The sequence below is a fragment of the Zea mays genome, chromosome 6 (genome assembly GCF_902167145.1).
Source record: "Zea mays cultivar B73 chromosome 6, Zm-B73-REFERENCE-NAM-5.0, whole genome shotgun sequence".
Classification (NCBI taxonomy): Eukaryota; Viridiplantae; Streptophyta; class Magnoliopsida; order Poales; family Poaceae; genus Zea; species Zea mays.
In genome coordinates, this window is record NC_050101.1 from 138,330,057 (window position 1) to 138,340,248 (window position 10,192).

The window sequence follows — 10,192 nt, forward strand, 5'->3', positions numbered from 1 at the left end:
CCCACTTTGCTATCCTACCCGAGGCCTCTCGACACAGGATGATCTCCCTCAGAGGGAAGGATGACACCACAGTCACCGGATGAGACTCGAAGTAGTGTCGCAACTTTCACCGCGTCAGAATTACTGCGTACAGTAGCTTCTGAATTTGCGGGTTTCGGATCTTGGTCTCGGATAGCACTTCACTGATGAAGTAAACCGACCTCTAGACGAGCAGTGCATGCCCTTCTTCTCGTCTCTTGACTACGATCGCGGCGCTGACCACTTGAGTGGTTGCGGCTACGTAGATCAAGAGGGCTTCTCCCGCAGCGGGGGGGCACCAAGATGGGCGCATTTGTAAGGAGCGCCTTTAAGTTTCCGAGGGCTTCCTCGGCCTCGGGGGTCCAAGTGAAGCGCTCGGTCTTCCTTAAGAGGCGGTACAAGGGTAGGCCTTTTTCACCGAGGCGTGAGATGAAGTGGCTCAGAGCCGCAAGGCATCCCATGACCCTTTGTACTCCTTTCAAGTCTTTGATAGGCCCCATGTTGGTGATGGCTGCGATTTTCTCCGGTTTGGCCTCGATGCCTCGCTCGGAGACGATGAACCCCAGGAGCATGCCTCGGGGGACTCCGAAGACACACTTCTCGGGGTTGAGCTTCACGCCCTTCGCTCTCAGACACTTGAATGTCGTTTCAAGGTCAGAGAGGTGGTCGGAGGCTTTCCTCGTCTTGACTACGATGTCATCGACGTAAGCCTCGACCGTTCGGCCGATGTGTTCTCCGAACACGTGGTTCATGCACCTTTGGTATGTTGCACCTGCATTCCTCAAGCCAAATGACATAGTAGTATAGCAGTACATGCCAAAAGGTGTGATGAAAGAAGTCGCGAGCTGGTCGAATTCTTTCATCTTGATTTGGTGATACCCTGAGTAGGCGTCGAGAAATGACAGGGTTTCACACCCAGCAGTGGAATCCACAATTTGATCGATGCGAGGCAGAGGGTAGGGAACCTTCGGACATGCTTTGTTTAGACCAGTGTAGTCTACGCACATCCTCCATTTCCCACCTTTTTTTCACAAGCACAGGGTTGGCTAACCATTCAAGATGGAATACCTCTTTGATGAACCCTGCAGCCATCAGCTTGTGGATCTCCTCGCCTATGGCTCTGCGCTTTTCTTCATCGAAACGGCGCAGAGGCTACTTCACGGGTCGGGCACCGGCTCAGATATCCAGTGAGTGCTCGGCGACATCCCTCGGTATGCCGGGCATGTCCGAGGGACTCCACGCAAGCACCTCGGCATTCGCGCGGAGAAAGTCGACGAGCACTACTTCCTATTTGGGGTCGAGCTCGGAGCCGATCCGGACTTGCTTGCAGGCGTCATTGCTGGGGTCGAGAGGGACGGACTTAACCGCCTCTGCAGGCTCGAAGTTGCCGGCGTGGCGCTTTGCATCAGGAACCTCCATGGAGAGGCACTCCAGGTCGGCGATGAGGGCCTCGGATTCGGCGAGGGCCTCAGCGTACTCCACGCACTTGAGCTTGAGGTAGGTGCAGTTAGGGACGGCCATGAACTTGGCATAGCACGGTCTCCCCAGCACCGCGTGGTAGGTTCCTCAGAACCCGACCACCTCGAATGTGAGGGTTTCCCTGCGGAAGTTGGAGGGAGTTCCGAAGCAGACGGGCAGATCGAGTCGTCCAAGGGGATGGACACGCTTCCCGGGGATGATCCCGTGAAAAGGCGCCGCACCGGCCCGGATCGTGGACAGATCGATTTCCAAGAGCCCGAGGGTCTCGACATAGATGATGTTGAGGCTGCTGCCTCCGTCCATGAGGACCTTGGTGATCCTGGTGTTGCCGATGACGGGGTTGACAACGAGCGGGTGCTTTCCTAGGCTCGGCACGCAGTCGGGGTGGTCGCCCTGGTCGAAGGTGATGGGCTTATCGGACCAGTCTAGGTAGACTGGTGCCGCCACCTTTACCGAGCAGACCTCCCGGCGCTCCTGCTTGCGGTGCCGAGCCGAGGCGTTCGCCACTCGCCCACCGTAGATCATGAAATAGCCATGGACCTCGGGGAACTCCTCTGCCTTGTCGCCCTCCTTCTTGTCGTTGTCTTGGCCTTTGCCACCTTCCACCGGGGGCCCGGCCTTATGGAAGTAGCGCCGAAGCATGACGCATTCCTCAAGGGTGTGCTTGACGGGACCCTGGTAGTAGGGGCACGACTCCTTGAGCATCTTGTCGAACAGGTTGGCCCCTCCGGGAGGCTTCCGAGGGTTCCTGTGCTCGGTGGCAGCGACAAAATCTGTGTCGGCGGCGTCGCGTTTCGCTTGCGACTTCTTCTTGGCCTTCTTCTTCGTGTCGTGCTGGGCGGACGCCTCGGGGACGTCTTCCTGCTGGCGTCCCTGAGGCTGCTTGTCCTTCCGGAAGATGGCCTCGACCGCCTCCTGACCAGAGGCGAACTTGGTAGCGATGTCCATCAACTCGCTTGCCCTGGTGGGAGTCTTGCGACCCAGTTTGCTCACCAGGTCGCGGCAAGTGATGCCGGCGAGGAACGCCTCGATGACATCCGAGTCAGTGATGTTGGGCAGCTCGGTGCGCTGCTTCGAAAACCGCCGGATATACTCTCGCAGGGATTCCCCTGGCTGCTGACGGCAGCTTCGGAGATCCCAGGAGTTCCCAGGGCGCACGTACGTGCCCTGGAAGTTTCTAGCGAAGGCTTTGACCAGATCATCCCAGTTGGAGATCTGCGCAGGAGGCAGATGCTCCAGCCAGGCTCGAGCGGTGTCGGAGAGGAACAGGGGGAGGTTGAGGATGATGAGGTTGTCATCGTCCGTTCAAACCTAGCTGGCAGGCCAGCCGGTAGTCCGCAAGCCACAGTTTCGGCCTTGTTTCCCCCGAGTACTTGGTGATGGTAGTCGGGGCTCGGAACCGGGTCGGGAACAGCGCCCGTCGTATAGCCCGGCTGAAGGCTTGCAGACCAGGTGGTTCAGGCGAGGGGCTCTGATCCTCGTCACTGTCGTAACATCCCCCACGCCTGGGGTGGTAGCCTCGGCGCACCTTCTCGTCGAGGCGGGCTCGATGGTCGTGGCGGTGGTGCTCGTTGCCGAGGCGACCCGGGGCTGCAGGCGTCGCGTCCCGCATGCGCCCGGTGTGGACCGAGGCCTCCCGCATGAGTCGGGAAGTTGCTGCGCGATGCTCTGGGGGTACCCTTGCCTTCAGGAGGCAGAGCTCTCGGCCCATCGGACCGCGACATCCTCCAGGAGATTCTTGAGTTCTCCCTAGACACGCTGCCCCTCGGTGGTGGATGGCTCCGGCATCGCTCGGAGCAGCATTGCCGCCGCAACCAGATTCTGGCCGACCCCACTGGAGGCCGGGGGCAGCCCTGCCCTAGCATCATCAGTGATTCGACGCTGGACGTCCCGGTCCTGATGACGCGCTTCTCCGGCGAGTGCTCGGCCTGCCCACTCCTGCTCGATGTTTTGCCGGAGCTGCACAAGTTGTTCTGCTTCCTCGTCGAGCTTGGCCTGCATCTCGCGGATTTGCTCGAGCTGTGTGTCCTAACCCCCCGCAGGGACTGGGACCACAGCTAGCTCCCACAGGATGTCAACGCGAGGCGCAAGCCCAAGGGGATCGTCATCCTCCGGCATACCAAGGTGTCGTCGTCAAGGCTGTGGCCATCATCGGAGCAATCGGAGAGGCAGTAGTCACATGCGGTCATGAAGTCTCACATGGCACTGGGATTACTGAGCCCAGAGAAATCCCAACCAGAGTCGGGCTCGTCTTCTTCCTTGAAACCCGGGGGCCTGTAGGTCGAGACGGCCGTCAGTCGGTCCCAGGTTGACCACATATGGTACCCCGGAAGGTTAGGATATGCCTTTATGAAAGCGCTCACCGAAGCGGGGTCGCTTGGTGGATCGAAGCTGAATCTAAAAGGCACAGGGTGGAAAACGGACGGTACCTCTCGATCGACGGAAAGTGACGAAGTCGCATCGGGGACAGACTGCACCGTTATCTCAGGTACGAGGCTAACGCCCAGCAAGTCCTTCGCGAGTGTGTTGGCGTCATCTTTCCGCTTGGGTCTGGCATGTTGCGGGGAAACAACACTCGTCGTCGTCTCAGGCACGAGGACAACGCCCGACATGTCCCCCACTGGGGTGCCGGCGTCGTCGACTTGCTCGACAGCCGACAAGGTGTCGCCTCCTGCCTGGCCACGGTCGCCCCGCCTCCTCCTCCTACGGCGAGGAAGGCGGCGGGACAAACCCGGATGCTGCTCTTCCGCCACGGGGGGAAAACGTCATCGTGTCCGCCGCCACCTGGCGAGCTGATGTCCGTCGTTGTCGCTGCCGCGCTGCGGGGGAAGGAGTACCATGTCGTAGCTACCATCGAGGGACATGAACTCGAGGCTCCCGAAGCGGAGCAGCGTCCCGGGCTGAAGAGGTTGCTGGAGACTACCCATCTAGAACTCAACGGGAAGTTGTTTGTCAACACGCAGCAGGCCCCTACCTGGCGCGCCAACTGTCGGCGTTTCGACCCGGGGGGTCCTTGGACCGACGAGTAAAATTGTCGCCGCGTTTCCCCCCCTTGTGTTCCATCTCGCGCCAACCCATCTGGGCTGGGACACGCAACGACAATTTTACTTGTCGGTCCAGGGACCCCCCGGGGTCGAAACGCCGACAAACATCATGACGACTGGCAGGCCGCTCGAGCTACTCCACATGGACCTATTCGGCCCGATAGCTTACATAAGCATCGGTGGGAGTAAGTACTGTCTAGTTATTGTGAATGATTATTCTCGCTTCACTTGTGTGTTCTTTTTGCAAGATAAATCTCAAACCCAAAAGACGTTAAAGGGATTCTTGAGACGGGCTCAAAATGAGTTCGGCTTAAGGATAAAAAAGATTAGAAGCGACAACGGAACGAAGTTCAAGAACTCACAAATAGAAGGCTTTCTTGAGGACGAGGGCATCAAGCATGAGTTATCTTCTCCCTTCACGCCACAACAAAATGGTGTAGTGGAGAGGAAGAATAGAACTCTACTTGACATGGCGAGGACCATGCTTGATGAGTACAAGACTTCGGACCGGTTTTGGGCGGAAGCAATCAACACCGCTTGCTACGCCATCAACCGTCTCTATCTTCACTGAATCCTCAAGAAGACATCATATGAACTCCTCACCGGTAAAAAGCCCAATGTTTCTTATTTTAGAGTCTTTGGTAGCAAATGTTTTGTTCTTGTTAAAAGAGGTAGAAAATCTAAATTTGCTCCCAAGGCTGTAGAAGGCTTTTTACTAGGATATGTGAAAGTCGCCTAGAGGGGGGCTGAATAGGGCGAATCTGAAATTTATAAACTTAAGCACAACTACAAGCCGGGTTAGCGTTAGAAATATGAACGAGTCCGAGAGAGAGGGTGAAAAACAAATCGCGGGAAAATAAAGAGTGAGACATGATGATTTGTTTTACCGAGGTTCGGTTCTTGCAAACCTACTCCCCGTTGAGGTGGTCACAAAGACCGAGTCTCTTTCAACCCTTTCCCTCTCTCAAACGGTCACTTAGACCGAGTGAGCTTCTCTTCTCAATCAAACGGGACAAAAAGTCCCCGCAAGGATCACCACACAATTGGTGTCTCTTGCCTCGGTTACAATTGAGTTGATCACAAGAAAGAATGAGAAAAAGAAGCAATCCAAGCGCAAGAGCTCAAATGAACACAAGTCACTCTCTCACTAGTCACTATTTGATTGGGAATGATCTATGGACTTGGGAGAGGATTTGATCTCTTTGGTGTGTCTTGTATTGAATGCTATAGCTCTTGTAAGGTGTGGGAAGTTAGAAAACTTGGATGCAATGAATGGTGGGTAGTTGAGGGTATTTATAGCCCCAACCACCAAACTAGCCGTTTGGTGAAGGCTGCTGTCGCATGGCGCACCGGACAGTCCGGTGCGCCCCCGGACACTGTCCGGTGCGACTGCCACGTCACCTGGCCGTAGCGATGAAAACGGACGGAAACGGACTGAAAAACCCTTCTCCCGTTTCCACTCCCATAATTCTTCGTCGGAAATGGGAGCGGGAGCGGAACAACCACGAGCGGAAACGGGTCCGGGTTATACGGGTTTACGGAAACGAACCAAAACGACCGAAAATTAACCGGAAACGAACGGAAATTGCCTCAACGGAAAAATTAACCGGAAAAAGTCCACATGACCACATGATTACATGACCAGTTAACCACATAGCAATTGAACAACAGGAAAATAAGTCCACCGACATAGCCATTGAACAACAAGAAAATAAGTCCACAATAGTACATGAGCACATAGCACAAATCCAAATCCAACAAGTAAACTTACATAAATTCAGTCCAGACACAATAATAGTTAACAGAATAATAGTCTCAGTCACACACGGACACACACATATGGACACAATATAAGTTCTTCAATGTCTTCATGAGTCGATAACATCAAACACACATTTGCAAGATTTCTTCACAGCTCGCCATCTTCATTCATGAATTGGGAATCACTATCTCAGCCATGTTCCTATATTTTAGAATAGATCTGTATAAGTATTTGCAAATGATATGTAGCAGTAAAGACAATAGAAACATGGGCACATGGCAGCAAGGTAGCAGCAATCAACAAGTTCCAGCAAGGCAGCAAGGTAGCAAGCAGCAAGGTAGCAGCAAATTACCTCATCATCCATCAAGTGGCTAGCATTAGGGGATAAAGGATTTGTCTCTAGGGGTTTTAGTTCAGCCACAATTGAAAGAACGCTTTTAGAATCTGAAAGTTAAGAATATATACATATGTAAATCAATACACACAGTTAAAGGCAGACATATAACAAATACATAAGAATAATTGGACAAACATATACCTTTTCTTACTGCATTTATCCAATCCTTGGTGCATATTAGAGCTTCCACCACCTCAGGGTCAAGTCTATTACGATATGGATCAATGACTCGGCCACCAGCACTAAATGCTGACTCAGATGCTACTGTTGACACTTGAACAGATATTAAGTCACGAGCTATTTGGGAAAGAATTGGATACTTATCTGTTTGGTTCTTCCAATATGCTAAAATGTCAAACGGATCTTGTTTGATAAGTGGCTCAGCCATATATTTATCCAATTCATTAGACTCATCTCTATCAGGCAAGTCATCATACAAGTAACTCTCAAGTTCCAAATTTACATTCCTCTTTTGTGATGAATTTGTTGGGATGATATGTTCAGTAGTCTTTGTCGGACGTGGTGTTTCAGAAGCATAAAAGCTATACAACTTCCTTAAAACACTCATAAATTCTTCAAGGGTCACTTGATAATAGTCACCATAAAACTTTTTCATGTAAAACTCTATGACCCTTCTCTTATACCTAGGATCAAAGAAGCATGCCACAGCAAGACTCATACTAGAAGAACTCCAATATTTCTCAAATTTTTCTCTCATACCAGTAGCCATGTGCCTAATAGTCAAATCTGTACTGATACACCAGTCATCAAGTAAGTCCCTAACCTCACAAAATCCTTTGTAGAATAGATTTGCAGTGGGGTATGATGTACCAGAAAGCAATTCAGTGAGATCATAAAATTTGCTTAGACATTCAAAAACTGCTACAGCCATGTTCCATTCACTTTCAGAAGGAGATATGTTTTCATACTTACGGCGATTTGATGTCTTGAGCCTACTAAAAGCATCCTTATAATGCAATGCATCCCTTAGCATCATGTAAGTTGAATTCCACCTTGTGGAAACATCTAGTTGAATTCCCTTTGATGTATCCAATCCACACTCAGTAGCATGCTTCATAAGTTCCTCCCATTGCAAGGGAGAGCCCTTCACAGTTAGTACCAAATCTTTTATCTTTTCCAGTGCTTTTGAAATAACAGCAAGCCCATCTCTAGCAACCAAGTTGAGTATGTGGCATGCACATCTAATATGAAAGAATATTCCATCACAAGTCAAACAAGAAGAAGCATTCACTCTAAGATCTTGAATAATGTCTTTGACTGCCACTAAATTATTTGATGCATTATCCAAGGTCAATGAAAACAATTTCTTCTCAGCAAACCATTTTACCATCACTTCAGTAAAGCACTGTGCCAACTTAATACCAGTATGCCTTCCTTCTACATGAAAAAACCCCACAATTCTCTTCTGAATATGCCAAGAATCATCTATCCAGTGCAATGTCACACACATGTATGATTTGTTCTGGCATGATGTCCAAATATCCATTGTTGCACTAAAGCGACATGTTACATTTTTCAATCGGGCATACAATTTTTCTTTTTCTTCAAAGTATATGTCAAGTATATCTTTCCTAGCAGTCACTCTAGACTTGAAGGCAAAATTAGGCCTCAACGACTTGATGAAATCAACAAAATAATCATGATCAACAATGTTGAATGGGTACTCATGCATGATTACTGCTAAATAGAATTTTCTAAGACTAGCATCTGGATCATACCTAAAAGGCTGAATAGTGGTGACATCTTTTCCATTATCCTTTTCTGCCTTTAGTTCTAGTTGTCCTTTGACAATACTGTGATGTGACCTCAGATGGTTGCGGAATGCATTTGTTCCATGATTATACTCAGCTCTATATCTCTGCTTACATTTTGGAAAGTTACAGTAGGCCCAAAGCTGCTCAAACTTCTTGCCATTCACCTCCACTTCCACAGTTTCTTTGGTAAAATACTTCCATACAATAGATGTGCGCCTCTTTTGTCTCTTTCCTGTTCCAGTCATATCCTCTGGTATGTCCTCCTCATCATCATCAAGGCCGCTATATCAACAGAAGCTACAGCTCTAGTACCAGTATTACTTGTGTCTGCGACAACCAATTTATTTGCATCTTTATTTTCAGTTGCTTGTGCTGAAGATGACGACTGAACAATTGGTGCACCCATAGAGCTTCCACTTGTTTTTCTCTTGTTTCCTTTCAAAGAATTGACAATACACTATTAGACATGTTCAAGTTCATACTATGAAATCAACAATACACTGCAACTCTGCAATAAAAAAACACATGCCTGCTGAAACAGAGCTGCTGCTGCTGCCTCTCATAGAAGGAGGTAGTGGTGGTCGCTGCGGCTGTGGAGGCAGTGGCAACATGCTTTCCAAACCTAGGTTGTTGTTCCCAGTCTCTGACTCCGCAGGCATTGAGTCTGAATGGCGTGCTCCTCCTCCTCCGGGTCCTGTTCCAGAGTGAGACATATCGAGTCTCAACTACTGCAAACAATCAAATGCCAGTATGCCACTCTATAAACAATTGAACAATTAACCAAACAATCAGTTAACCAAATGCGCTGGATGCCTGGATTGGATTTGGAGCTTGGCGAGAGAGACATACACGTACGTACTGCGGCTGTGGTACTGGCCGTGTCTTCGACACTCGGTAGACGGCAGATGGAGCCTGGAGGCTGGCGAACGACGCCTGTACGACTGGACCGACGACTCCGACGGCTGGAGAACGACGCCTGGACGCCTGGACAGCAGTGTTGGCGACAGCAGGACGACCTCGACGGCGGTCGGCGAACAGCAGGACAGCCTGGACAGCGGTCGGCGAACAGCAGGATGGCCTGGACGGTGGTTGGAGGACGGTCGGACGGGTGAGTGTCGTGACGTCGCGTGTTGTCGGCGGACGGGCGGATGGCTGGAAGAAAAAAAATACTTAGGGTTTCACTTTAGCAATTAGCAAGGTCGCATGGACTTTAGCAATTTGCATCGTCTGACTCTGACCGAGTGCAGCCGTGCAGGAGTAGCATGGTCGCGTCGCGTGGAGCCCAGGCCTGTAGGCTGTATCCTGTTGGGCTGTTGGGATGTTGGGTTGGGCTTGGTAGATTTAGGCCTTTACTAGTGACTCCGCTTCAGGTTAAATCTAGAATAAATATGGAAATATCCCGACCGAATACGGGATCCCGACAATCCGAACGGAAAATAGCATTTCCCGTTTCCGTCCCGCTCCCGTCGACGGCCAACCCGTAACTCGTCCCGAACCCATATTTTTCCGGAAATCCGAAAACGGGTGGGTTAAATATGGAAAATGGGGCGGGTCGGGACGGGATTTTTTCCGTCCGTTTTCATCCCTACCTGGCCGTTGGATTCCGACCGTTAGAGCTTCTGTCTTCTGGGCCACCGGACAGTTCGGTGCGCCATCTGGCTTTGCTCTGACTCTGGCGCGCACTGTAGCGCATTCAATGCGTTCTGCAGACGACCGT

At 51.0% G+C, this 10,192-nt stretch overlaps 1 long non-coding RNA gene across 1 annotated transcript; it reads right to left on the minus strand.

Annotated features, from left to right (window-relative positions):
* Positions 1-9,003: 9,003 nt before the first annotated feature.
* Positions 9,004-9,364, minus strand: LOC118472246 (uncharacterized). The gene is made up of 2 exons (XR_004850319.1): positions 9,325-9,364; positions 9,004-9,203 (listed from the first exon to the last, which is right to left on the minus strand). It is a non-coding gene; the product is annotated as an uncharacterized lncRNA (long non-coding RNA).
* Positions 9,365-10,192: the final 828 nt, after the last annotated feature.